We start from the raw sequence: 12,204 nt of genomic DNA, 5'->3' as shown, positions 1-12,204 counted from the left end.
TACTTTACCTTTTGTTCTCGGTTTCCTCCATTCCCACATTCCTCCTCTTATCTAAGACTCTGGGAGTAAGAACACATTCCAGCCTGACAGATTGCAGAAAACCTAGCCCTGTGCATTATGGGATTAGTAAGTGCACTCTGAGCACACACAGTATATACCGGTATATATATATATATATATATATATATATATATATATATATATATATATATATAGTGAAATTCTTCCTTATCGAGCACTAGCCTAATTATTATTATTCTGGACCATCGGAGGTTTATAGAAAAGTATAAAGGAATAATTTAATTCATTCTTTATGGTTTGATTGTACACTGCATTTATATGATGGAGAATTGGATGCTAGATTTAAGGTATTTCCCATGTACATATGTTGTTTACGGATAAATACATCTGAAGTTATATTTAAAAATAATGCAATTCCACTATAAATTAATGTATCCTGTTCACAACAATGCCTTGCCTTCTCATGTTGTAATAAATGAAATAGATGTGACAAAGAGGTGCAAATACACAATATGAGGGGAAGAGGGGCCACAGTGTGCAGGTGAGCAGGAGGAGAGAGCCACAATGTGCAGGGGAGAGGAGAATGGCTACATTGTGCATAGGTGGTGAGGGACTACAATGTGAGGGGAGAGGAGGGGGAAAGGGGCCACAATATGTGGGGAAGAGGAGAGTGGCCACCCTGTGTAGAGGAGGAAAAGAACGAGGAGGAAACCACAATGTGAGTGGGAGAGGAGAGGCCACAATGTGAAGGTGATAAGGAGGTGTAGGGCCACAATGTTGGGGAGAGAGAAGAGGGGTCACATTGTGAAGGTGAGGAGGAGGAGTGGAGCCACAAGGTGAGGGAGGAAGAGAAAATCCACAATGTGAAGCTGAGGAGGGAATAGGAAATGGGGGTAAAATATTTAGAGAAGTAGCAGGAGAGGAGGGGTTGGAGTACAGAAAGCGAGAGCATTATGAGTAGGGAGATAAATAAAAGTGCTCACTAAGTAAAGAGAGTACAAAAAGTGGGCGCACAAAATTAAAGGGGGGATTATATGTGAGGGGTATTACAAGAGGGGGGGGGGGCAGAAAATGGGAACATTGGGGGGTGACTACAAAAAATGGGGCTAAAATGAGGCATAGACTTGAATCAGAATGGGAGTAGGTGCTCTTAGTTACTCAGGCAGCCGGAGTGCCCCAGACTAATTAAAATAACTTCCATAACTCTATGTTTCTGCAATTGTGGCGTATAGAGTTATAATGAAAGAAATCCTGAGGAAAATCTTACATCAGTAAAACTGATGGTAGATTCCTGTAATTCTGTAATTTATGCACTGTTACTTAGTGTTACTTAAATGCTAAATCAAATAGATGATGGCCATTCATTTTTAGATAATGTTCTTGTAGAACAGATATTTGTACAGTAAAATGTAACTAAATTTGTTTCATACCAAAAATATGCATAATAAGTGTGGGTGACAAAACAGGTGGGGAGAGGAGCAAGCAGGGGCGGGAACGCCCTTGCTCACCGTTTTTTTTTTTAAAGCTTCCACCGAAAGTAATGCGACCTCTTACTGGTATTGAAGAACAACTGGCCTGACAGGGGAGTTTGGTGCCCTAATAAGGCAAGGAACATTGCTCCCCCACTCCCAAGTCATTAAATCATTTTATCTTGGAAATTGTAAGTAATGGACATTTTTCTAGTGTAGTACCTGGTGTCCAATGGTTACTCACCTCTCCTACATCTAGAGCTGCCTGTACAACAAATACTAGGAATAGCTGGCAGAAGGCAGAGGCGAGGAACCTCTATGTTGTGGAAATTCAGCATACTTTAATTTCTCCATGACTCTAAATTGAAAGGTAGTATTCGTACTACACTGCTCGGCACCTTCATTGTCAAAAGCTGTAAATTCAGGGATAAGCATGATAAGTGTGTCAGGAACGGTGGTGGTTGTGATGGTCCCCCCCATCCGCGAGGGATGAAGTAAGCCGACGCCTGGGAGCGGAGTCTAAGTGGCACCTGGTATTCACCAAGTTTCTTGCGGTAGCCGCCAAGGTGAGGTTCAGAGACGGCAGACAGAGTCAGAGTCAAAGTCAGGCATCGGGTCAGGACCGGCGGTACAGGAACGAGTCGGGAACATAGCGGGCGGTCAAGGCAAGTGGCAGAGAATCGGGGTCAGGAAACAAAGTAGAGGTCGCAACAGATAAATTACAAGAGTCTCAATAACAATGCTTTGTCTAAGGCAACTGGGCACAAAGATCCGGCAGGAGTCATAGGAAGAGGCAGGCTATATAGCAGGGCAGTGGCCATCCAGCACCAATTAGTGGCACGCTGGCCCTTTAAACTTCACAGAGCTGACCGCAGGTGCCATCGCTGGAGCATGGATGGGTGAGTATGCCTGCAGCCGCCGCGAAGAGGTACCGTCACGCGGAGGTACACAGATGTGTCCGTGACCAGAGACATGGGTCGCAGAAGCACCCGTGACAAAGTGGAAGAACTTTCCAATTCTTTTTCTATGTAGACCACTGGCCAAAGCTAAATAAGTGAAGATATTTACAAAACTGGAGCTTCAGATTCTAAAGAAGATCTCCTTGGTGTTCCTTCACACATCTATGACACTCTTGAAGGAAGATCTCCTTTTGTTCCTTCAAACAATCACTAGTCCAACATAGCTGCAGAATTCCAAGTAATGAAGGCGCAGATCAATTTAGTAACAATAAGTTTCTTACCTTGTGCTTCAGCCATGTAGAAATTGAGGCGTAATGCAGGGATCCTCTAAATGTACATAAGGAGCTGAGTGAGGGATCTGTAACATCTGTGTCAGTGTCATCCTCGGTCCGTGATATGCAACTGAGGAGACGCTGATCTTGTCTTTTCATTTGGCTGCATTCACATGAACGTGTGATTTCTCCAGTCCTGAATTTCCATGCTTTATGAATCCGTATATATGTGACGTTTTTGATCCGTAAGTGCACGGATGGTACCGTATCCGTATAAAATACGGTGGGCTGGCAAATGATGGATAGCTGACTATTGGCTGGCTGACAGAATGCACCTCCCACTGGTTCTGGCTATTGCACGTACAGTGGTGGCCAAAAGTATTGGCACAACTCCAATTCTGTCAAATGATACTCGTTTTCTTCCAGAAAATGATTGCAATCACAAATTCTTTGGTATTACTATCTTCATTTATTTTGCTTGCATTGAAAAAACACAAAAAGCGAATGAAAAAAGTCAAATCATTGATCATTTTACACAAAACTTCAAAAGTATTGGCACCCTCAGCCTTGATGGTACAACCTTTAGACAAAATAACTGCGAACAACCGCTTCCGGTAACCATCACTGAGTTTCTTACAATGCTCTGCTGGGATTTTAGACCATTCTTCTTTGGCAAACTGCTCCAGGTCCCTGAGCCTTCTCCAAACTGCCATTGTGAGATCTCACAGGTGTTCTATGGGATTCAGGTCTGGACTCATTGCTGGCCACTTTAGTGCTCCAGTGCTTTCTTTCAAACCACTTTCTAGTGCTTTTTGAACTGTGTTTTGGGTCATTGTCCTGCTGGAAGACCCATGATCTCTGAGGGAGACCCAGCTTTCTTACACTGGGCCCTACATTATGCTGCAAAATTTGTTGGTAGTCTTCAGATTTCATAATGCCATGCACACGGTCAAGCAGTCCAATGCCAGAGGCAGCAAAGCAACCCCAAAACATCATGGTTCACTGTAGGGATCGGGTTCTTTTCTTTGAAGGCTTCTTTTTTTTCCTGTAAACTCTATGTCGATGCCTTTTCCCAAAAAGCTCTTCTTTTGTTTCATCTGACCAGAAAACATTCTCCCAAAAACGTTTTAGGCTTTCTCAGGTAAGTTTTGGCTTTTGGCTTTTTTATGTTTCTGTGTAAGAATTGGGGTCTTCCTGGGTATCCTACCATACAGTCCCTTTTTTATTCAGATGCAGACAGAAAGTACGGGTTGACACTGTTGTACCCTCGGACTGCAGGGCAGCTTTAACTTGTTTGGATGTTAGTTGAGGTCCGCACAATCTTGCATTGATATCTCTCGTCAATTTTTCTTCTCCGTCCACATCTGGGAGGTGCCACAGTGCCATGGACTTTAAACTTTTTGATGACACTGCGCACTGTAGACAGGAACATTCAGGTCTTTGGAGATGGACTTGTAGCCTTGAGATTGCTCATGCTTACTCACAATTTTGATTCTCAAGTTCTCAGACAGGTCTTTGGTCTACTTTTTTTTCTCCATGCTCAATGTGGTAAACACAAGGACACAGGACAGAGGTTGAGTCTACGTTAACCCGTTAAGGACCGGGCCCTTTCCTGTTTTTTCATTTCCATTTTTCACTCCCTACCTTCAAAAATCTATAACTTTTTTATTTTTACACGTAAAGAACTCTGTGATGGCTTGTTTTCTGCGTAACAAATTGCAATTCATAGTGGCGGTATTGAATATTCCATGCCATGTACTGGGAAGCAGGAAAAAAATTCCAAATGCAGTGAAAATGGTGAAAAAACGCATTTGCGCCATTTTCTTGTGGGCTTGGATATTACGGCTTTCACTGAGCGCCCCAAATGACAGGTCTACTTTATTATTTAGGTTGGTGCGATTACGGGGATACCAAATTTGTATAGGTTTTATAATGTTTTCATACATTTACAAAAATTAAAACCTCTTGTACAAAATTTTTTTTTGGATTTTGCCATCTTCTGGCGCAAATAACTTTTTTATACTTTGTTGTACGAAGCTGTGGGTGGTGTCATTTTTTGCGGTCATTGCTAGCACCAATCGCGGGTGTTACCAGTAAGTCTTTGCTGCAATATACAGCAAAGACTTACCGGCTATTTAGACGGCTCAGCCCGTCGGCTGATCTGATGGATTCGGTCTAAGCTCGGGATTTAACATTTAAATTTGTGTCCCATCCAATGCACTTACATACTACGGGAGGAAGAAAGTGAACTCCGGCGGACCTGATCGGGGAAGCGACACATGTAGGAAATCGGGCGCACAATCTTCTTGAATCGCAGCACATTTGCATTCCGGTGGACATTCCGGATCGGCGATCACGCAGGACCGGATAAGTAAATGTGCCCCAATAATACCAAAGAATATCTGACAGAATTATCTCAGTATTATCTGACAGAACTGCAGGGGTGCCAATACTTTTGACCACCACTGTATATTCGGAAGCATGCGGTGCACAACCGAATGCAGTCCGTATGCAACCCATATTGTATACATTCCCATTGACTTTTATGGGACATATGGATGCAAATACATGACAAAATAGAACATACTCTATATTTTTATACGGCTCAAAAACGGTATGGTACAGTGCACAATACAGCCATTCAATAGAAGGCTCTATCGCCCTTTGAAAAGAAAGGGGGCGTATGGTAGCCGTATAGATGACCTTATATATATGGACATTTTCACACGTTCGTATCAATGTAGCCTTCCTTTGCTTGTTGTTTAAAAGTTTATTGTACCGCACCATTATCGTCATGCAGTCTAGTCAAGCAATGTTTAACTGTGGTAACTGACAGATCTCTGCTCCAATCAGCTTGGAGCAGAGGGTCTGGTTTCCTTTAATCGTTCTGCTCACATTCAGTTAACTGCTAGTTATAGTTTATCTTGACCTGCTCCTTACTTTGTAAAAAGACTCCGTTGTATTTGTGGTATTTTGAACTTGGCTCCTTCTTTTGTGAATTTTGCACTGTGTATCTCTGTTGTGACCCGGCTTGTTGACCATTGTTTTGTGTTTGTGTTATCTGTCCTGTCATGTGTTTGCACTTTGTTGTAGGGAGGAAACGACACCCTGTTACTGGTCATCATTTAGGGTGGAATGAGTACATAGGTAGGGTTTGTTTGTGGGCTCAGTATCAAGGCCCACAATAGTGGAATATTATCTTCACTAATAAGTTGATTCTAATTATACTCACAAATGAGTTTCATAAAAATACCCCATTGTCAGTACCTGTCCAGCAAACCGCGCAACCACAACCAGGCTTGGCGCTAGCTGTCAGACTAGGTAAGTGATGGCGAACTCACCCTGCGACCTCCCTGCGGGCTAACGCCCTGCCTAAAGCAGATAAACCACCCTGATAAGGACAAACCCATTATCAGGCACCTAACTGACGGACCCTGAGCGACCCTCAGGGAAAACTTACTTCTGGCAGCTGCTGGATGGTGGAGCGAACAGGTAACCGGAATACAGGAATAGACCAGTGTTCACACTGGTGCACAGAATACTAACACAGATCTGAGACAGGGAAAGCAGAATAACACTAGGAGGTAAACGATACTGAGGGACAAACAACAGATACAGGAAGACAGGAGGGTTATATACAGGTCAGATCAATATCAGACGGGATATATACAGGTCAGGTCAAAATCAAGCAGGTATATACAGGTCAGGTCCAGATACAGGCAGACAAGCAGAGACAAACAAACCAGGTAAAAACCAAGATGGCTGCAAAGGTACAAAATCAGATACAAAACACAGAATAACAGTTCACACACAAATAAACGCCATCTATTCCGCCAACTGCAGATAGTGTGACATAGGCACGGACATTACACCCATATAATAAAATATCAAGGTATTCCAGCAATCCAATCACAGAGTGGTGCAGCTGGCATATAACACACGACTCTTGTTTTACTAAAAGTGGCTTCTTCTTGGGTATAGGCTGTAATCCCCTCTTTCTTACCACCAGGATGCGGGATGCGTGAATGCGGGACTGGAATCTAAATGGTACCTAGTTTTCACCAGAGCCTGCCACAAAGCGGATGGACTTGCTGCGGCAGGGTACCACCAGGTCGTTCCACAGGTGCGAATGGAGCAGATGGTAGACCTGGCAGAGGAACAAAATGGGACATCTCCGAAAAACGGTCAGTCACCACCCAGATGACCGTATTGCCCGATGAAGGCGGCAGATCCGTGATGAAATTCATGGCCAGATGAGTCCACAGACAGCTGGGTATCGACAACGGCAGAAGAAGACCAGCAGGCTTGAGATGTGACGGCTTATTCCGGGCACAGGAAGCACAGGAAACCACAAAGTCCCGAACATCTTTGGCCAAATCTGGAAATCGGGAAATGAGGGCGATGCCCAGCCACACATGAGCAGTGTCCCCAAGTCAGAATCTTCCTCCGCAGAGCAGGTCGTACGTAGTTCTTGCTGAAGGTAGTTGACGAAGATCCACAAGCGCAGCTAGTACCAGTTGTCCAGGCAAGATGACTCCTCCCCAGTGACATCCGAGGCACGAGAGAGGGCATCAGCCTTGATGTTTGTCTCAGCCAGACAGAAATGAATGAGGAAATCGAACCGGGAGAAGAAGAGTGACCAGCGAGCTTGACGTGGATTAAGTCACTGAGCAGTCTGGAGATAGAGGAGGTCCTTGTGGTTGTGTAAATGCTGACCAGAAAATGAGCTCACTCCAGGAGGTAACACTACTCTTCTAAGGCGAGTTTAATCGCCAGCAGCTCTCGATTTTCTATGGAATAATTCCTCTCTGCGGAGAAGAAGGTCTTGGAAAAAAACCCACAGGTGAGGGTTCAGCCTTTGGGACCCTTCTGCGTGAGCACCGCACCGCCCCCTACTGAGGAGGCATCCCCTTCCAGATGGAAAGGCTTCTTTGTGTCGGGACATACAAGAACTGGAGCTGAAGCAAACATAGACTTTAAGTTCTTGAAGGCCTTCTTAGCTGCCGAAGGCCAGAGTCGGGGGTTGGCACTCTTCTTGGTGAGTGCCACAATAGGAGACACCAGAGAGGAGAAGTGCGGGATGAACTGCCGGTAGTAATTCGTGAAGCCCAGAAACCGCTATATAGCATTTAGTCCTACAGGACAAGGCCACTGAAGAACCACAGACAGCTTGGCAGGATCCATCCGGAGACCTCTGTCAGAGATGATATAGCCGAGAAATGGAAGACTCCGCTGATGGAATTGGCACTTCTCAAGTTTGGCGTAGGCAATTGGCCCTTAAACAACTGAGGACTTGCCGTACGTGGACTTGGTGAGTCTCAAGGTTGAGAGAAAACCAGAATATTGTCCAAATAGACCATAACACATACATAAAGCAATTCTCTAAAGATGTCATTAATGAACTCCTGGAATACCGCTGGTGCTTTACAGAGACCAAACGGCATCACCAGGTACTCAAAGTGTCCATCACGGGTATTGGTATCGGTCTTCCACTCATCTCCCTGGCGGATCCGATGAGGTTTTAGGCCCCTCGAAGATCCAATTTGTAGAACATCTTGGCTCCACGAAGATGGTCAAACAGTTCCATGATCAACGGCAACGGATAACGGTTCTTAACTGTGACCTTGTTAAGACCGCGGTAGTCAATGCATGGACGGAGTGACCTGTGCTTCTTGAGCACCGCACCACCCCCTACTGAGGAGGCATCCAATTCTTCGAGAAGATGTCAAAAAAGTCCTTATAGCAAGCATGAAGGCTCTCCGAGGCCTTGGGAGCCACAGAAGAAACCAAGACTAGCACAGGATGAGGCATCTCCACACAGCGAGACTGCCAATCAGGTCTCCATTGAAGGATCTCCCCCATATTCCAGTTAAGAATGGAGCTGCAACCATGGTAGACCCAACAGGATGGAGGACGTGGACCTTGGTAGTACATAAAAAGACAGTCTTCCCTTGTGCAGCACACCGACCTGCAAGGACAGAGTCTTGGTGCAGTACTGGACCGGGTCAGAGAGGATTTGGTCACTGACAGAGGAGATGACCAAAGGCTTCTCGAGGTGAACCACGGGGATGTGATGCCAGGAGACCAGAGCGGCATCCACGAAGTTCCCTGCAGAGCCGAAATATAAGAAAGCAGACCTGGATCTGGGTGCCGATGCTGAGAAGCACCAGAATCATCAGGCGTGGAGAAGCTTTGCTTACACCTAGGGACGCGTCTCCCAGGAATAGGACAAATAGGACAAGACCCAAGGAAGTGCTCAGGACTGGCACAATACAGACAGAGGTTTCCCTGGCATCTTCTGATGCGCTCCTGGGAAGAGAGTCTGGCTCTGTCCACATCCATAGGCTCCTCTGCAGATGGTACAACTGGAGGCTGGGACGGCCTTTGGAAAGCAGATGCCAGGCGAGGAAGACGTTGTGGGAGGACTTGGAGTTCTTTGTGGCGTAACTCTTTGGCATACTCCCTAAACCGCAGGTCAATCTGGGTTGCTAAGGTGATGAGACCACTCAGGGTAGACGGCAGATCCTGAGCGGCCAGAGCGGCCTTAATGTGAGAAGAGAGTCCACAGGGCCACATCGTTCCAGGAGAGTTCCGAGGCCAGGGTACAGAACTGGACAGCATATTCTCCCACGGAAGAGTTCCCCAGGCGCAGATTGAACAGTGCATTCTCAGCAGAAGAGGCCCTTGCAGGTTCTTCAAAGACAGACCGGAACTCCGCCAGAAATGCAGTGAGAGTAGCCATGACCGGGTCGTCTCTGTCCCAAAGAGGAGTAGCTCAGGCTTTCCCGGAGAGGAGGCTGGCGATGAATGTCACTTTGGATCGCTCCGTGACAAATTGAGTAAGCATGAGTTCTATGTGCAGGGAGCACTGGGTTATAAAGCCCCTGCACAACTTGGGATCTCTGTCATACTTGCCGGGCATTGAAAGTCGTAGCCTGGGTTCAGCGGCAGGAAGGCTAGCCGGGGTAGTAGGAGTCGCAGAAGCAACCTCAAGAACCTGTTGCAGTTGCTGGGTGGCTAGCAGCTGTTGCAGCATGACGGTGACTTGCTCCGGCTGTTCGTGCATGGCGGCAATCTGCCGGGATTGGTGGACCACGATGGTGGCAAGATTGGGCTGACTGGGAAGTGGATCTTACTGTCAGGATTCGGGATGCGTGAATCCTCTGGACCACCGTGGGAGGTGGCACTAGCCAATACCTGGGACCGGAATCTAAATGACACCTGGTCTTCACCAGAGCCCGCTGTAAAGCGGGATGGACTTGCTGCGGCAGAGTACCACCAGGTCATTCCACAGGTGCGACTAGCCCGCAGTGGTACCTTATCGGAAGGTACCTTAACGGGAGACAGACTCGTGGTCAGGTCCAGGCACAGGGTCAGGGCAGGCTGTAGAGATGCAACGTCAAAGTCCAATCCAGGGTCAGCAACTGGAGATCCAGGCAGAAGGGAATGGGAACACAGGCACAGAGGAACACAGGAATGCAGGATACAGGAACTCAGGAGCAGGAACACACGGGAGCAGAAACGCAGAATACACGAGAACACACTGGAACACAGGAGACACAGGAGAATTGCTGGAGAGATTTTTCTGAGGCCATGAGGAGCAAAGATCCAGCTTGGCAGGAAGGGAGGTGCCAGATTATAAGGTGAGGTCTTCAGGCAGCACACCAATCAGTGGTGCACTGGCCCTTTAAAATTTCTAGGGCGTGTGCGCACGGCAGGCCGTTCGCGAGCAGGGGCCGAGACAGGTGAGTCCGGGGAAGTGGGGGCACATGGAGGGGCACATTGCATCCCTTGAAAAATATTTGTGTGCTCAAGTAATCCTGCGGGGAAGGGTTTAAGGTGAAACCTAACACTAAATAGAGGTCCTTGGACCCCAAGTACCAGAAACACTAGGGAGAATTTTTAAGTCAATGCTCATTTAAAACTATACAATTTATTATAGGATTCACAAAAATAAATTACATTGTTTAAATCATATTATAGAAGAACTTTAGAATAAATTATAATCAGAATTCAGCTTCCTTGAGAAGGTAGGTTCTACACTGACCTGGTGGAGGTTGTGGATGTTGTGTAGCAGGACTTTTCCATAACATTTGAAACAGTGCTGCATAAAAGCTTGGTACATAAAATGAGACTGCTGGGACTACGAGAAAGACTATTTGGATTACAAATTGGCTTAGTGTTAGAAAACAGAAGGTGATCATTAATTGCAGATTCACAGATTGGATTGAAGTTACCAGTGGGATGCCACAGGGGTCTTAGTATTAGGCCCCCTTCTTTAAATATTTTTATTAATAACCTCATAGAGGGTTTACACAATAGAGTTTCAATATTTGCAGATGATACAAAGCCGTGTAAAGTAATTAATACCGAGGCTGATAGTGTAACATTACAGAGGGATTTGTGGAAGCTGGAGGAATAGGCAGAGAAATGGCTGATGAAGTTCAATGTAGATAAATGTAAGGTCATGCACTTGGGCCTCGGAAACAAAAATTATAATTATGTTCTAAGCAGTATTACACAAATGCATGACAGACAGAGGCTAACAGACTTTTACACTGTCAGCTATGCTACATCTCTGTTCTCACACATATGTGCCTCCCCCTTCCCCCAGATAACTTATTTGCCAGGAGTTTGTAGTTCGCAGCTTCTCTCTGCTCACAATGGGTCTTATTTACTAAGGGCCAGCGGACGCACTTTCCGACATTTTCGTTTTTTGCACGGCTGTGAGAGGTATTTACTGTAACGGGATTGTCTCACACGTGATCAGATTTTGGCACTGCTGCGCTGGCTTTCATGCGACACAAATTGGGGAGGGGGAGTGTTGGAAGATGCGACTGATTCGGACTGAGCGCAGGATTTAACTTTGAAATTGTGTTGCAAGACAAAGCACTTACATGCACCAGGAAGAAGGAGGGGAACTCCTTCGGACCTGAGCAGGGGAGCTACACATGTAGGATATCAGGAGCACGATCTTAGTGAATCGCGACAGAGTGCATTCCAGTTGGACAATGCACTTTCTGGGAACTCCTCCAGATGGGTAAGTAAATGTGCCCCAATGTGTTTGCTGGCAGGAAGTAATGAGTGCCTGAGCTCCATCCTGGACTGCAGGGGGCGGAGTTAGAGTGCAAGGAGGAAAGAGACAGAAATCTCAGCAGCACGGCTGTGTCTAGGGGCAACTGAAATTGTTCACACCAGAACTGGTTGGACTTGTGTTAATGTGTTATTTTGTTATCCTGAGTACATATAAGAAACTTGTCTTTGTGGGTATACCCCCTTAAGTAGATCATACCATATGTATTTAATTTCATTCAGTTTTCATTAGTGTCTACACACCATAGAGTTAGACACTTTTCTGGGCCATCCAAGCTGGTCCATCTATTTATTTAAAAGGCCAAATACAATTCTGTGATACACAGAAAGTCTCCATTCAGTTCCGTTATGGCCGGAATATAGGCAACAGGGTTACTGCAGACAGTTTCT

At 45.9% G+C, this 12,204-nt stretch overlaps 1 protein-coding gene across 1 annotated transcript in view; it reads right to left on the bottom strand.

Annotated features, from left to right (window-relative positions):
* The window catches only part of TMEM98 (transmembrane protein 98), a 30,730-nt gene extending 30,628 nt beyond the window's left edge, over positions 1 to 102 (bottom strand). The window contains exon 1 of the mRNA XM_072111357.1: positions 9 to 102. The gene's annotated coding sequence lies outside the window, so the exon portion shown is untranslated. The remainder of the gene's footprint in view (positions 1 to 8) is intronic.
* Between the last annotated feature and the right edge of the window lie 12,102 nt (positions 103 to 12,204).

The sequence above is a fragment of the Engystomops pustulosus genome, chromosome 6, assembly GCF_040894005.1.
Source record: "Engystomops pustulosus chromosome 6, aEngPut4.maternal, whole genome shotgun sequence".
Taxonomy (NCBI): domain Eukaryota; kingdom Metazoa; phylum Chordata; class Amphibia; order Anura; family Leptodactylidae; genus Engystomops; species Engystomops pustulosus.
Note: the sequence above shows the minus strand (reverse complement) of the source record. Positions and strands in the feature narration are given on the sequence as shown.